This window comes from Panthera leo, chromosome F2 (genome assembly GCF_018350215.1).
Source record: "Panthera leo isolate Ple1 chromosome F2, P.leo_Ple1_pat1.1, whole genome shotgun sequence".
Classification (NCBI taxonomy): domain Eukaryota; kingdom Metazoa; phylum Chordata; class Mammalia; order Carnivora; family Felidae; genus Panthera; species Panthera leo.
The window spans coordinates 48,709,553-48,725,352 of NC_056695.1; the positions used below are offsets into that span (position 1 = coordinate 48,709,553).

The window sequence follows — 15,800 nt, forward strand, 5'->3', positions numbered from 1 at the left end:
AAGGGTGGTGAGTCCCACGTAGCTGGAGGTGATGTGTGAGGAGAGGGCCTCCACGATCCCTCCGGCTGGGCTGTGGGTGGCTGTGACCAGCAGGCTGTGTGTGTGGGGGGGGGTGGGGGGACTTCCATGGGGGAGCCTCCCAGCCCCGTGCTGGCCTTTCGCCACAGAAAGAGCATTCAAGAGTCAACCGAGAGATGAAGTGAGAGCACCAGGTCCCTCTCCTCTGTCTGCCTGGAGCTCCGGAGCTCCCATTTCCACTTTCCTGGTAACATGGAGGATGAGCGTGACAATGCCTGGCCTGTGCGTCTCTCGGGGTGCCGGCAGGGAACAGAGGAAACTGTGTTTGGAAACTGTATCTTGGGGCACCCGGGTGGTCCAGTGGGTGAGCGTCCGACTTCAGCTGTGGTCATGATCTCACGGTTTGGGAGTTGGAGCCCCGTGTCGGACGGGCTGCTGTCCGCGCAGAGCGCACTTCAGATTCTCTGTCTCGCTCTCTCTCACTGCCCTCCCCCGCTCGTGCTCTTTCTCTTTCAAAAATAAACAATTTAAAAAAAAAGCCATCTTGTGGGGGTACCTGGCTGGCTCAGTCAGAAGAGCACTTGACTGCTGATCTCAGGCTTGTGAGTTCGAGCCCTACATTGGGTGTAGAGATTACTTAAATGAATAAAACTTAAAAAAAAAACAACAAAACCCAAAACATCTTGTGAATCACATGCACCAGGGTGTTAGACGCACCTTCTGTTGTCTCAGAGTTTCGGCAGAGACCCCCCAAAGGGAAAGAGAAATAATGCTTATGTGTGCAGGACTCTCTAAGCCATTATGAAATCAGCTTGTCACAGCCCCGGAGACCCCAGAAGAAGAGGCTCGGGGTGCAGCGTGAGATGGCGGAGAGCAGCTCTCTAGGGCGGGAGCCGTTGCACTGTGAGGTGCCGCTTCTGCCCCTTTGCCTGTGACGGTCCCCAGCCCCTTCCCCACAGTGAGCCTGGTGAGACTCTGAGGCTTGAGAGCGCCCACAGGTGCCCGCTGGAGTTGGAGGGACAAAGGGACCGACACTGGGCCACACTTCAAGCCATGAATGCAGAGCCTGGATGGAGTGGCCCATGGTGGCAGGAGGAGGAGAGAGCTCAGAGGGGGGGGCTTCTCACAGCTGCATGAGGACCCCATGGAAGGGAGCTGGCACTAAGGTACCTTTATTATTTTTTTTAATGTCTATTTATTTTCAAAAGAGCGAGAGAGAGACAGAGCTCTATCAGGGAGAGGGGCAGAGAGAGAGAGGGAGACACAGAATCCAAAGCGGGCTCCGGGCTCCAGCACAGTGCCTGATGCGGGGCTCGAACTCACAAACTGCGAGATCACGACCTGAGCTGAAGGCTGACGCTTAACCGAAAGATCCCCCCAGGAGCTCCCTGAGTTACCTTTAAAGGGACTCTGCCCTGAAGGATCATCTGCAAGGCAAAGTGACCCCAGCAGAGTGACTCAGGATGAGGCAGAAGTCAGGGGCTGGGAGGGTAGTTATGAGTGGTCAGGTCGAGGAGCAGGCCCTGTGTCTAGTATTCCCTCAGAGAGAGACCTCTGAGGAATCTGCAGAAGCTCCGGGTGGGAGAGAGTCAGCCTTGGGGCAGGTTGCACCCCTGAGTCCTGGTTCCTGACACGGCCTGTGCTGGTCAAGTACCGTCCTGGGGCTTGCCGCCCTTACCGCTCTCCCCTCCCTGCTCCGAGTCTGGGGGAGGGGCAGGACAGTATTTGAGGGAGATGAGGAGTAGGGGAGAAGCCCACCATGTTCTTCCTCTTCTGTTTTGAGTTTTTGTGTTTTTTTTTTAATTTTTGTTTTTAATGTTTATTTTTTGAGACAGAGGGAGACAGAACGCGATTCGGGGAGGGGCAGAGAGAGAGGGAGACACAGAATCTGAAACAGGCTCCAGACTCTGAGCTGTCAGCACAGAGCCCGACGCGGGGCTCGAACCCACGAACCGTGAGATCATGATCTGAGCCGAAGTCAGACGCTCAACCGACTGAGCCACGCACGCGCCCCTGTTTTGAGTCGCTTAGCCTGAGTCAGTCCTGAACTTTAAATTGGTTGTGGGATTATAGCTTTGATAGTAGACTGAACTGGACTTTCCAATATCTGAAGAAGGAGCCTATTCACTAATCAACAGAATGACTGGAAAAGCTGTGGGACTTTGCTTAGAATTCATCCAGGGACGGGGAGGAACAACTGGTCAGCAGTTGCTTAAAGAAGCAGTGGTCAGGAAGAATGGAGATCTTTTTCTGTTTGTACCATATTCCCTCTTACTCTTTTAACAGAAGTTGTAGTTAGATAAATGTTAACCTTGGAACCTCCTCTCCTGGAAATAAAACAGAGGCCACTCTCCTTATTGTAGCTAAGGGGCTATCTACATAAAGGGCATGTCATTAACTTTATTTAGGTTGAATCTCAAGTTAGCAATAAAAACATAGATTTCCGTTAAGGATTTCTTTTTGCATTGAAAGAAGAAGAGATGACTGTTCCTTCAACTGTACTTTGCATGATGTTTGTGAGATGACTGGATAAGATTGCAATTAAGTGAGATAGGTTTTTAGGAATCTTGAAATGGGTAGGAATGCATTAAACCACAAAATAGCGTTACAACAGCCGTATAGTTGACAAAGAATCTGCCGTATCTTGAGTACCGCAAATTCTATGCTGGAATCTGATGATGTTTTACTGCTGGTGTTAGTCAAGACTTCTTTGGTGGGGAGTGACAGAAACCCAACTCCGACGAGCTTAGCTGAAGGAGAATGCCTTGGTTCATATAGCTGGGCAGTCCAGGGGTGGATCTGGCGTCACACATAGCTGGTGTAGGGCTGCTTCTCTCTCCCAGCTCTGCTAGTGACGCTTCACTTCATTCAACAAACTCTCCCCCGTACGACGGGCACAATGTCTCCCGGCCCCCTCCATCTCTCATGCTCAGCAACCACAGTAGAAAGTGCACTCGTGTCAGCCGTGTCCGCATAGCCATAAGCCCCAGAGACAACCCAGGTCACATCCTCCCGTGAATCGACCTCTTTGGCTAAGAGACGGGAAGCTCTGATTGGCCGGCTTGGGTCATGTGGCCATCTCTATAGAGAGAGGCTGCTGTATAGAAAGAGGTGGACAGTCCATTAGGACCTCCCAGAAAGGTCAAGAAAGTACCAGCGGAAGGGGATGGAATAGCATGCTGTCTTGGCATACGGCAAGCTCCATTTTCTTCCTTATTCACAGAGACTATTCAGTTGGCATTTTCTAGGTCTGGAGTTGAAGTGACATCCCTTCACCCTGTGCCCCTGTTCTCTGACTCCACTCGGAGTCAGCCGACCCATCTGAGCCCAAGTCCTGGAAGTACTGGCCTGGGGAGAGGACCTATTTGGAATACGTATCAGACTTTCTCCTTCAAGTATCAGACTTTATTTTTTAAATCCATCTATCATTTATTTATACATTATTTGTACTCGTTTTGAGTTTTCTGTTAGAGCAACTCATGTAGTTTCTGTTTTCCTCATTGACGCCCAGTTGGTTGATACACGTCCCTTTGGGACTGATTTCCATGTGTAGGGCTGGCTGTGAATGATGAGGTTTGTTCTTGGATCCGGGACACCTCCTTTCGGGGCTCTGACTCCCAGATGCTCCCTGCGACTATGCAATACCCCAGACTGCACACCACCCTGCCAGCCTTCCATTCTTTCCTCTCGATCGCCCACACCCTTGGGGTTGCATTCCGATAGGTAGCAGGACCTGATCACGGGTGTTGGGAAGATGACCCAATCCCCTAGTATACTAGCTAGTTGAAGTGTTTCCCTCCCAGGTAACCTGCTTCCTTGGTTTATATAAATATGCTTCTTAAGGTCTTTGGTGGGGGTGCCTGGGTGGCTCAGGAGGTTAAATGTCAGACTCATGGCTCGTGGGAGCTGACAGCGTGGAGCCCACTTGGGATTCCGTCTCTCGCTTTCTACTCCCCTCCCCCACTCTCATGCACTCTCTCTCTCTCTCTCTCAAAATAAACAAACGTAAAAAAATAAAAAAAAAAAAGCCCTTTAGGGGATGTCAGAAGTGGAGGAAATCACAGTCCCAGGGGCTTACCAGTCATTTCCATGCACACAGGCACAGACATCTCCTCTGCCCATGCGTGAGGCAACATGAGGGTGCTCGTGCGTCCCTTCCTCCTTTGACACCTTCCCATTTAGGCCCGTGGGAAGGCGAGAGCACAAGCAGGCTAATGCATTCTAGCATTGGTTACTATGACAAAGCAAGGCTGCCAGAGCCTCAAAGACATTATGTGTTAGAAATAGAACAAATCATTTTTAGCTGGTGCAGATAAATTAGTTTAATTTTCTCCAGCAGTCAGTTTAAACAAAATTTGGTAAGCTTTGTTTTGAGTAATTGAATGCAATTTGAGCTGTGAGTTGTGTGTAACTGTTGTACATTTGATAATGAGCAACTATCCCCATGTCCCCTTTCTGCGGAAAAGGATTTTATGTTCTGTGATTCTTGCAGATCCCCCATATCATGTCTATTTTCAGGCTCAGCTCCTAAATCTACAATTTATTCAACCAATCCAGTGCTTTAAAATATTTCTAGAGGGGTGCCTGGCTGGCTCAGTCAGTTAAGCATCCGACTTTTGATTTCTTAGGCTCATGTCATGATCTCACAGTTCATGAGTTTGAGCCCCACATTGGGCTCTACGTTAGCAGTGTGGAGCCTGCTTCGGATTCTTTCTCTCTCCCTCACTCTCTGTCCCTCACCTGCTCTCACACACTCTCTCTCTCTCAAAATAAATAAATAAACTTAAAAAAAAATCTTTCAAGAGGGTGCCTGGTGGTTCAGTCAGTTGAGCGTCTGATTTCTGCTTGGGTCATGATCTCATGATTCAGGAGTTCAAGCCGCATGCTGGGCTCTGTGCTGACAGCTCCGAGCCTGGAGCCTGCTTTGGAATCTGTGTCTCCCTCTCTCTCTGCCCCTCCACTGCTCATGCTCTGTCTCTCTTTCTTAAAAATAAATAAACGTTAAGAAAAAATATTTTTTTTTAATCTTTCTAGATAGTATATGGAAGTCACAAAACACACAGCAGGTGCTCAATATATGGTAACTGTGATAATACTGTGTCAGACTGTTTTTTCCAAAAATGGTCATAACAATCTTTCCCACACCACATATTCTTTTAGAACCTTGCCACCCCCCTATCAAAAGGTGAGGACTGTGCTCCCTCCCCTTGAACCTGGATGGGCTTGTGTGACTACCTTGACCAAAAAAGTATGGAGAAAGTGATGCCTTGAGACTTCTGATGCTAGGTCAGGAAAGGTCAGGTCTCTGTGTCTGCGTCTGTGTCTCTGTCCACTTTCCCTGGAGCCCTGAGCCTCCATGTGAGAAGTCTGGCTACTTGAAGCCACCATGCTGGAGAGTCCATAGAACAAACATGTATATATCTGATGCTATAGAGACAGAGTATGACGGTTGGGGAGCCATTCAACCATCAGTTATTTGGGTCTTCTCGGCCCCAGGTGCCAGATATATGGGAGAACCTTCGGGGCGGTTCTAGCCCCCTCACCGTCTGACTGTTAGTACATGAGGGACCCTAAGGGAGAATCCCCAGATCTGCGAGGAAATAATAAGTTATTGTTGTTTTAAGCCCCTAACTTTTAGGGCACTTTGTCATGTCACAATGACAGGATATTTAACATTTGGCAAGTACTGACTGAGTCAAGTACTGTGCTAGGTGCTTTGCAGGGATTAACTCATTTAATCTTGACTGTCCCTATGAGATGAGCATTTTTTACTCACCCTCAGAGAAGTTGAGTGACCAAGGTCACACAACAGTGGATGACAGTCTGTTCTAGGGTCCAAATGCCCAACCACTAAGAACTGCACATTCCCTTTACTCACGACTTTTCTGCTGGGTAGCAGCATCTCCTCTGACCTCGCACACACGTTGCTCTGTCACCCAGTAGCAGAGAAGATGAGTGTGAGCAGAGGAGGGGCCAGTGGGGCCTCAGAGACCTGAGATGATCACTTCCAGCCAATGCCTAAACCCCAGTGTCACAGTTTTATTCCTTTAGCTTTAAGACCGTGCGTGGGGTTTTAAAAAATCCCCACTGGTGGTGGCAGTGGTGGGTGGAGACGTAACATGTCCTCTTAGTCATTTATGTTTAGGCTGAGTTTATTGGAAGCTTTCTTGTTGGAAGATTTTAATGGCAGCTGGGGGTAAGGGAGGGAAAGCGAAAGAAGGGAGGAAGGGAGAGGGGAGAGAAGAAGGAAGGGAAGAAAGGAAGGAAAGAAATAAAACAGTGAAAATGTGGGACAGATACCCAGAAGGGGTATCAGGGGTTTAGGGGCTGGAATGCCAGGGACCAAGATTCATTCCTGTATGAATGTATTCATTGTCATTAAAAAATTGTGTTGAATATCCACAACATACCAGGCTGTACATTGAATGCGAGGCATCGGTACCTCCTACCCTCATCTCAGAGGAATAGAAATGCTTACAATGTATTACTGGAAGCTTACAATGATTACAATGCGTACAATGCTTACTTCTCGATAGGCAGAAAGATCAGGGAAGTCTTCCTGGAGGAGGTGACAGCCGAGGCTTAAAAGACAGCGGTTAACCGGGCCAACAGGAGGTGGAAGGCATCAGGTAGAGGGAAGCGCATGAGCAAGGGCATGGGATGGTGGATGTGGGGGCCATGTGCGGTTCTGAGGTGCTGGAAGGTCAAGCACAAGTCAGGTCGTGCTGAGGGATGAGCCTGGCTTGAAGGTCACTTACAGAGTTTGAATTTGGTCCTTGGAAGGTGTGGAGCCAGTGAAGTGTGTTCAGGGGGCTCCACGAAATCACTCTTGGCCAGCTCTCACTCCTCACTTCTGACAAGTTCTGCCCGGCAGGATTTGTTGTTCAAATCCTACAAATTGAAGACGTCCCCTTAAAACCAAACTTGTTCAAATTCTAGTGGCAAAATCAGTGGGGAAAATGACCTAGCAGGGCGAGGAAAATGTCCCCACAGTGCCTGCAAGTCTTCATACGTGGGATCAGCCCTCCTGGCTGGGTGTTCTCCTGGAACAGACGGTGTTTTTACTACCACCAGCAAGCGTCTCAGGGCAGGACTTAATTCGCTTTCACAGCATTCAAACACTTAGAAAACCAGCAGCAACAGTGAGATGAGGAAGGAAAAGTTGGCCCATGTCGCGCTGGGTCCAGAGAATCAGCCACATACTGGCCCTGGGAGGGCTGGGTAGAGGGAGGTAAGGCCCCAGCAGCAGGCCCTATGTGATCGGGGCAGGGCGGGGGGTGGGGGGGGTACCTGAGAGCTTTTCTCCTCCCAACTTCCGAGGTGGCCCCCATGGTCTAGGCCACATTCCTGCACTCATTTCCTTGTCTACAGTGATCAGACATGTGACCAATGGGATGGGCCTGCTGAAGAGGCAGGTGCCTGCCCTCCAGCTGAACTTGAACCTGGGAGGGAGTAAGGCAGGAGCTGCTCTAGCAGCAAGCTTCCAGTGCTGGAGCCCATACATAATTCTATTTCAGCTGTAGTCAGTCCAAGCTGGATTTTCCAGAAAAACCAATAGAAGGGGCACCTGGGTGGCTCAGTCGGTTAAACGTCTGACTCTCGGTTTCGGCTCAGGTCTTGATCTCACGGTTTTAGGAGTTTGAGCCCCGCATCGGGCTCCATGCTGACAGTGTGGAGCCTGCTTGGGATTCTGTCTCTCTCTTTCTCTGCCCCTCTCCCACTCGTGCTGTCTCTTTCTCTCTCAAAATAATTTAAAACAATAGAAAGTGTGAGAGAGGGGTGTTATGGGATTATATACAATTTACATGTCACAAACGTGTGTGTGTGTGTATGTGTGTGAAAACGAGAGAGAGCGATGGCTTCTGGGAAAAAGTGGTACCTGAACTGAATCTTGAAACACTGGTGGGAATCCACCCAAGCTGTTCAAGGCAGAATGGCAATCTGCAGTTACATCCCGCCTTCAGAGTAGGTGAAATTCCAGAAGGCTTTAGAGACTCTGCCCTGGATTACAGTGCTTCCCCAAACATCTGTGGACAGGAAACATTTCTAGAAGATGTTACTAGATAGATGTGCAGAGAGAAAACTGTGAACAACGTCGCTCTACTTTCTGCATTGCTGGATTTCTCTGGGGCTTTAATATGCTAATGAGCATCAAACAGCCAGATCCTTCTTCTGCTGAGCACAAATTATGCTCTCTGCGTTGAATAGTTTTGGAAAATGTATAAAGTGCACTTTTCTATGAGGTGTGGAGCGATAAATCATTCCGTAACACATCCTGCCATCCTGGGTGTAATTGGTGACCCTGTTGTAAAACCAGATTACATTGTGCCAAAGACAATATGAATGTGACCGAGTGGGTAAACGACAGCATGTTAGATTACTGGACACTTGTCAGTAGTTCGTGCACAATTCAGTCTTTCTCTGTGTCGCATCTGAACGCCTCTCACCCAGGCTTTATTCCGTGTCACTGGACTGCAGTATGGACGACCTGGCTTAGCAGCATGTGCCATGGACAGAGCATACATATTGGCTCCATTCGTGGAAACCTCCAAGAGCTGAGCCTATTTTTTATCCATTACGCTACGGGCTGTTGCAGAGACCCAGCAAGAGGTGGCACGGGGGGACAGGCAGTGGCAGTCTCGGGGACTTGAGATTTCATCCTCAAGGTAGTAGGAAGCCTTCGGAGACTCTTAACCAGTGGCATGTGATGATCAGGTATATTTCATTTTTACTTTTATTTCATTTATTTATTTATTTAGAGTGAGAGGGGGAGAGAGAGAGAGCGAGAGCACGAGGGATGGGCTCGAGATGAGCACGAGAGAACCCCAAGCAGGCTTCACACTCTGTGTATAGCCCCACGTGAGGCTCGGACTCACGAACCGTGAGATCATGACCTGAGCCGGAACCAAGAGTCGGACGCTTACCTGACTGAGCCCCCCAGCCCCCCTCCCCGCTCGGGTATATTTTAGAAGGCTCATTCCCAGAGAGAGAGGATCTGAGGTGGGGGCTGATGCCGGAGACAGAGAAACTAGTTAGGAGGCTTTTTCAGTGTCAGGGGAAGCCGTCATTTAGGGGCTGAACTGAGTGAGTGGTGATGGGAATGGAGAGAAGGCACGACCTGAGAGACCCTCAGGAGGCAGAATGGACTGACTTGGCTCTGGAGCAGCTGTGGGGCAGGGGCGGGGTGGGGGAGAGGGAAGCACGAGTAAGAGGGTGCCCCACGACTTCTGGCTCGTTCGTTCAACAGGGTGGACAACCGTGGCCAGTGGTTCCCGGACAGCCTAATGTGGGAGCAATGCGCCACAGAGCTCAGTTTGAATCCCGGCTGTCAATGACTTAGAGCTATGGCCCTGTGCAAGTAAGTTAGCATCTCTGTGCCTTGGCTTCTTCATCTGTAAAATGGGATGACGGTACCCCTGTCTTGCCAACATACAATGGCACATGGTGTGCTTGAGCAAGGGAAGCTACTGCTACTGAGAAAGCACAGAGGAAGAGGGGACGCGGTTTAGGGAGAAAGGCCTTGAGGTGACTTGGGCGGCTACGTGGGGGCGTCCAGTAGGATAGTAGATAGACGAGCATGGAACTCGGGAGGAAGGCCTGGGCTGGGCAGAGAAACGGGGGGCCATCGACCTTTCGGAATGAGACTAAGACAAGGCAGTGAATGAGAACAACCCGCCAGAGCACAGGGAGGGAGGGGAGCGGGGGGCCTCCCAGAGAGAGCTGGGAGCACCGCCATTGGGGAATGGCAGAAACTCAAGTACAGGAGCCCCCCTTATCCGTGGTTTCAGTTCCCGCAGCCCACCGTGTCCAGCTACAGACCACCCTCCTCACGCATCAACACAAAGTCAATGGTAGCCTAAGGCGGCGTCACAACGGCTATGTCATTCCCGTGCCTTCATCTCGTCACGCGTGCGTTTTATCATCTCACGTCACCACAAGAAGTGTATGTACGGTAAGATATTCTGAGAGGGAGACCGTGACTTTCATTACAGCGTATTGTTTTGTTTTGTTTTTAATTTTTTTTTTTAACGTTTATTTATTTTTGAGACAGAGAGAGACAGAGCATGAACGGGGGAGGGTCAGAGAGAGGGAGACACAGAATCTGAAACAGGCTCCAGGCTCTGAGCTGTCAGCACAGAGCCCGACGCAGGGCTCGAACTCACGGACCGTGAGATCACGACCTGAGCCGAAGTCGGCCGCTTAACCCACTGAGCCACCCAGGCGCCCCTATTACAGCGTATTGTTATAATTGCTCTATTTTACTATTGTTGTTAATCTCTTACTGTGCTTCATTTACAGGTCACATAGGTATGTCCGTCTAGGAAACAATGCGGTGTATGTAGGGGTCGGCACTATCCGTGGTTTCAGGTGGCATTGGGGGTCTTGCAGCGCGGACCCCACTCATAAACGAGGGGGCTACTGTAGCAACGTGAGGAATCACAAGGAAGCACCAAGTGGAGTCACAGGGCCTGGATTTGAGTCTCAGCTCCATTGCTGACTGGCTGTGTGATCCCAGGTAACTCATACAACCTCTCGAGCCTCGGTTTTCCTCATCCATAAAATGGGAACGCTACTGATAATAGGCGCTTCAGGAGACTGTGGTTAACTAAGGTACGTGAGCTTGTTTTTTAAGCTAGAAAGCCTCACCAGTGGTTCCCTGGGATCATTTTTCCCCCCAGACTGAAACAGCCTGGTTCTAAAAACCAGGTAACATTAAGAGAGCCTCTGACTCTGACTCCGGCCTCACTTGCTTGGCTGGAGTTCAGCTCACTTAAATTCCTCCCCTGCGGTTCTGAAATCGCTGGGCCAGAGGTACCGGCAGAGAGTCTGTTTTGCTCTGAGCAAGGAACTCCAAGCCTTTTCTGGGGACATGGCCCTTTATGCACAGGCTCTCCCATTTTCACCCACTTGACCCCACTACCTTTTCTACACCTGGTGGGACTATGGGTGGACTCTGCTCCCAGGGTATCTGATGGGCCAACAGCTCCCCAAGCCTCCCCAGGCATCCACGTGCCGGAGACCCTGCCCCTCTCCTGTGCTGAAGTTTGGACTCCAGGGCACAAGATGGGAGAGGGAGGCTTGGGAGCAGAGTGAGGGTAGCTGATGGCACACCTCACCCCTGCCGGGGGCAGAGGTGCCCGGTGCCTGGGAGAAGCTGTTCTGCCTCCTGCTGTTCTCCACCTGTGTTCAGTTCCCCTTCTTTCCGGCCTTCCCTGTAAACTCCCACTGGTTAGGGCAACCCGAAGTATTGCTGTGTCTCTCAGCTTACAGGAGCCTGATTGCCATGGGAGGATCTCAAGGTCCCTCCAGAGGGAGTGGAGTTTGCTCACAGTAAAGTGCACCAGCTACTCTATTTGGAAAATGGAAACACCCGTTAAGTCTACTGACCAGGGACTGGGAAACAGGACCTTGGCGTCCACACTGCAGTGAGATCCTACAGCTGCAAAATAGCACAAGGAGGCCCGTTAGGTACTGATACGGGGTGCTTGCTCCACAGGACATTTTCCTCTGCAAAAAAGCGTGAGGTTCAGATCAGTGTGTGTAATCTGCTGTCACTTGTGCAACAGATCAAAGACTAAAATATCTCTGGAATATCACACATAATCTAACGGCACTAGCTGTCCGTGAGGAACGGAGCCGGGTGGCGGTGGTGAGGGAAGGAATTTTCACTGAACATCCTGCAATGACTTTTCTAAATTGAGAACACTGAAATTTAATCACCTGCTTAAACAGTCAAATCAGAAAAACAAGCTTAGAACTGTGGCTTGTGAGGTTGAGCAGTCCTGAGTTCAACTTTGGCTCCACGATATATTGCCGTGCATTAGCGAGCGAGTGGCTCGACCTCTCTGAACTCGGCTTTCTTATCTGTAAAATAATAACAGTAATGCCTGCCTGATAGGACTGTCATAATACTCTACCCTTCTTGGCCCACAGTAGCCATTCAACTTTGATTGGCTATTGTTGTCATTGCCAATTTCCTCACAAGGCACTTAACATTTCCCCTTAGCTTGTCCCCTGCTCCTTAAGATACACAATTTCAAGGCAGTGTTATGTTTTGTTTGCATTTTTTGTCCTTTTTGTTGGTTCGTTTTTGTCCAGTACTTTCCCCAGGATAAGGGCCTTGGGGGTTGGGCCAAGTAAATTAGAATCAGCTTCTGTTGTACTCAAAATTAGTCCTCTATTTGAAATGAGCTCATTATTTGGACCCAGCCTATGCCTATCTTCCTTTGGAGTGAGTTCTCCCAGTCCCTCCTGTAGTCTCCTGACAGCCCACCATGGATCTTCTAAGCACTTCTAAATGCCTGGTGAACACAGTCTACGTTAAGCTATGACATTGGTGGTTATTATGGTCCCCAATTCCCATCGTCTTCAATCACAGTATTGTATGCACTACAGTCACGGACATGTGACCAGGATTCCAGCACAGTGACGGCTCCAAGGGCTCAGGGCTGGATAGACAAGGTCCCTGCTGCTTCTAACAGGAGAGAAACAGCATCCAGGCCAACTTGGTCCCTGTGCTGGCACTAGGGGGTGCTCTTTTGTTTAGCTATTTTCTTAAGTTTCCCTTTAGGTTTTTGAATGGATGGGCCTGCTGTGATCATTTCTTGATGAATGAGTGAACAATAAAAGCTGTAGGAATATGATTGTGGAAAGGAAAGCCAGGTCTGCGTGTCTGGTTTTCTTTCTGTGGGGAGTGAGGGTTAATGCAGATTCCCAGACTCAAGTGCCAGAGGCCCGGCTCAGTGAGCCTGGAATGGGGCCCAGGAATGTGCATTGTAGTAAGAACTCAGACGATTGTGGTATGTGTTCCGAAGGCCAAATTCAGGTAAGCAAGACAGGTTTTGTTGTTTTTGTTGTTGTTGTTCTTTGTTTTAATCTCCTTTTCCTGTCTTTTCATGAAGATGTGCCTGCTGACTGTCACTCATGCTCATTGTTGCCCCTCCTTGGCCTGCCAATCTCTGCGTGTGTGTGTGTGTGTGTGTGTGTGCACGCGCGTGTGTGCTCACATGGGTTAGATCTTCATCTGTGGGAATCTTCCAGGTTTAAACAGGGCGGGGGCGGGGGTGCTCTCTTCTGGAAGGATTTGCTTCTGTTTCTGCCAAGCGCTGCTAACTTGGAACCACTCAGACCTCTTCCACAGTTGTGGCCTAATGGAAGAGTCCAAGGTTCGGCTCCCCCTCCAGGCTGCTGGCTCAAGGGTACCAGCATCGTGCCTCGGCTGCCACCATTTGCTCCGAGGACAGTTCTCTTCTTCCCTGCCTGATCCCTGCTTGCAGCTCTAATTTCCACTTATGGTTTGCTCCTTTTTTTTGCGGGGAGGGGGTCCCTTGGCAATTTCCCTGATTTCCTACAAGCCCAGTGTTGCATCAGTAAGTATGCTTTTACCTGGGATGTAGTCGTTTTGCAGCAGGAGGGTTTCCCCAGCCCCCCCACCCCCCGCCCTGGAAAATTGAATCCAGCACCTTACCAGTGGACATCTTTATCTTCAAAGGTAGACGTGCTTATTCCTGTGAGATGAAAGGTTAATACATCCATTGTGGGAGAGTTACTCATCGAGCAGAGGCAGTTTGGCATCCCACACCGTGGGAGGGTTGAAAGAACCAGGAACACGCCTGGAGATGCTCTGTGTGTTACTCCTCGGATAACTGCCAGTGTCTTGCATTGGGTTCCACTCTGGGTATCTTGTTGAGGCCTGACAAGGCAAGAGGCAGGGTCGCAACAAATTCTGCAATGTTATTTGTGTCTGTGTCTATCTTTTTGTTCCCTCTTATTCCAGGGAAGGAGGTGTTCCTCCCATATCAACACCTATCCCCACCCTGTGGGCTTTGGATCCCATCCCTCTGATCTTCCCAGGGACTTCACTCCTTCTGGAATCCTCCCTCTGCTGCACCACCAGTCTCTCTCTTGGTAGACAAGTCTCATGCCAAATGTGCTCCCTGTCCCATCTTTAAAAAACCCACCCTTGACCCAAGCTACCTCACTTTTCTGTTCCCCTTTAGAACCAAATATCTCAAAACACTTGTCTACACATGCCATCATCACTTCTGCACTTTCTGTTTACCTTCATTTCTCTTTGGTTTCTGTTTTTGGTGGGATGATCCACACACGTTTTTTTAAAGAATCAAGTAGTTCCATAAGGCTTGTGATGAAAAATAGTCCCCTGGTCTGCTTCCCGCATCAAAGACAGCTACTTATAACTCCTTTTGCTGATTTTCTTTTTCTTTCTTCCTTTCTTCCTTTCTTCCTTTCTTTCTTTCTTTCTTTCTTTCTTTCTTTCTTTCTTTCTTTCTTTCTTTCTTAAGTTTATTTATTTATTTTGAGAGAGAGAGATGGAGAGAGAGCAAGCACAACTGAGGGAGGGGCAGAGACGGAGAGAACCCCAAGCAGACGCCATGCTGTTGTTGTGGAGCCCGATGCAGGGCTCAGTCCCATGAACCGTGAGATCATGACGTGAGCTGAAATCGGAGTCAGACACTTAAGCAGCGGAGCCACCCAGGGGCCCTGCTGATTTTCTTTTTGGCATTGAACTCTCTGTTTTTTAAATAAAATGCTAGTATCATGCTTCTTCTTGATCCCTCAATTTTAGGCACTTTTACCTACTGACTTTCCCTTAGAGAGAGTGAAGATTTGACTCTCATTTTTTCCATCATTCCTTCCTCTTCCCTGCAACACTCACATATACACTTACATCAGGGTGAGGGCATGGTGACGTTATAGTTTTGCTTCGTTAAAAAATCAGTGTTTATTTTATTATGATATTGAGAGCTGAGGCATATCTGAAATGTAGATGACTTTTTCTTTTTTATACACCCTTTAATTTTCCTGGGAATGCCTTTTTTCATTTACTTAGTTTTCCATGTACTCACCACCAGTTCCACTAAAGGCTGTCACTATTTAACTCCTCTCAAGATGTTTAGATTCAGCTATCAAATTTGTTTATCCTCTTGAGGAAATCTCTTCCACAGCCTTCTGACCACCTTCCTCATGTAGATCGTCTCCAGTCTGTCTTCCTGAGCTGTTGTAGGTGGCACTGTCTCTTAGGAGGTTCCTTCACTATCAGCCTGGGAATCTCTTCATCTTTTTCTTCAATCCCAAGTCCAAACTCTTCTCCTTTCCTATTTTTGTGGGACACATCTTTCAGTCACTTCTTGAGAAAAGTGGATGGGTGGTAAATTGGGGGGGACCTTGCAAGTGAAACTGTCTGTATTCTAAGCTTTTACTTAATAGATGGTTGGGCTAGGTATAAAAAGAATCTAGGTTGAAAATAACTCCTTCAGAATTTTGAAAGCAACATTGCCTTGTGATCTAGCCTCCAGTGTTATGATTGAAAAGTCCAAAGACATTCTTTTTTTTTTTTTAATGTCTATGTATTTATTTTGAGAGAGAGAGCAAGCACAAGTGAGGGAGAGGCAGAGAGAGAGGGAGAATCCCAAGCAGGCTCCATACTGTTAGCGTAGAGCCTGATGCAGGGCTTGATCCCATGAGCTGTGGGACCGTGACCTGATTCAAAATCAAGAGCCAGGCGCTCAACTGACTGAGCCACCCAGGTGCCCCAACACATTCTGATTCTTAACCCTCTGAATGTCATCTATTTTCTCTAGGGAAGCCTGCAGTCTCCCCTCTTTGTCCCTAGTGTTCTGAAATTTTACAATGATGTGCTTGGGGATAGGTTTACCTTCATCCATTTTGACAGTTCAACTCTAGAAAATTTTCTTAAATTATTTCATTGACGATTTCCTCCCCTCTGTGTTTTCATATCTCTTTCTGGCACTCCTGTTATT

General features: G+C 48.8%; 1 protein-coding gene across 2 annotated transcripts in view; it reads left to right on the top strand.

Moving 5' to 3' along the window:
- Positions 1 to 15,800, top strand: part of ATP6V1C1 (ATPase H+ transporting V1 subunit C1) — a 150,135-nt gene that overhangs the window by 125,898 nt on the left and 8,437 nt on the right. Inside the window, exons 17-21 of one of the 2 annotated variants that reach the window (XM_042923487.1) lie at positions 5,179 to 5,314; positions 6,555 to 6,647; positions 9,266 to 9,376; positions 9,807 to 9,970; positions 10,318 to 10,326. The gene's annotated coding sequence lies outside the window, so the exon portion shown is untranslated. The remainder of the gene's footprint in view (positions 1 to 5,178; positions 5,315 to 6,554; positions 6,648 to 9,265; positions 9,377 to 9,806; positions 9,971 to 10,317; positions 10,327 to 15,800) is intronic. The other variant, XM_042923488.1, reaches the window with a different exon arrangement.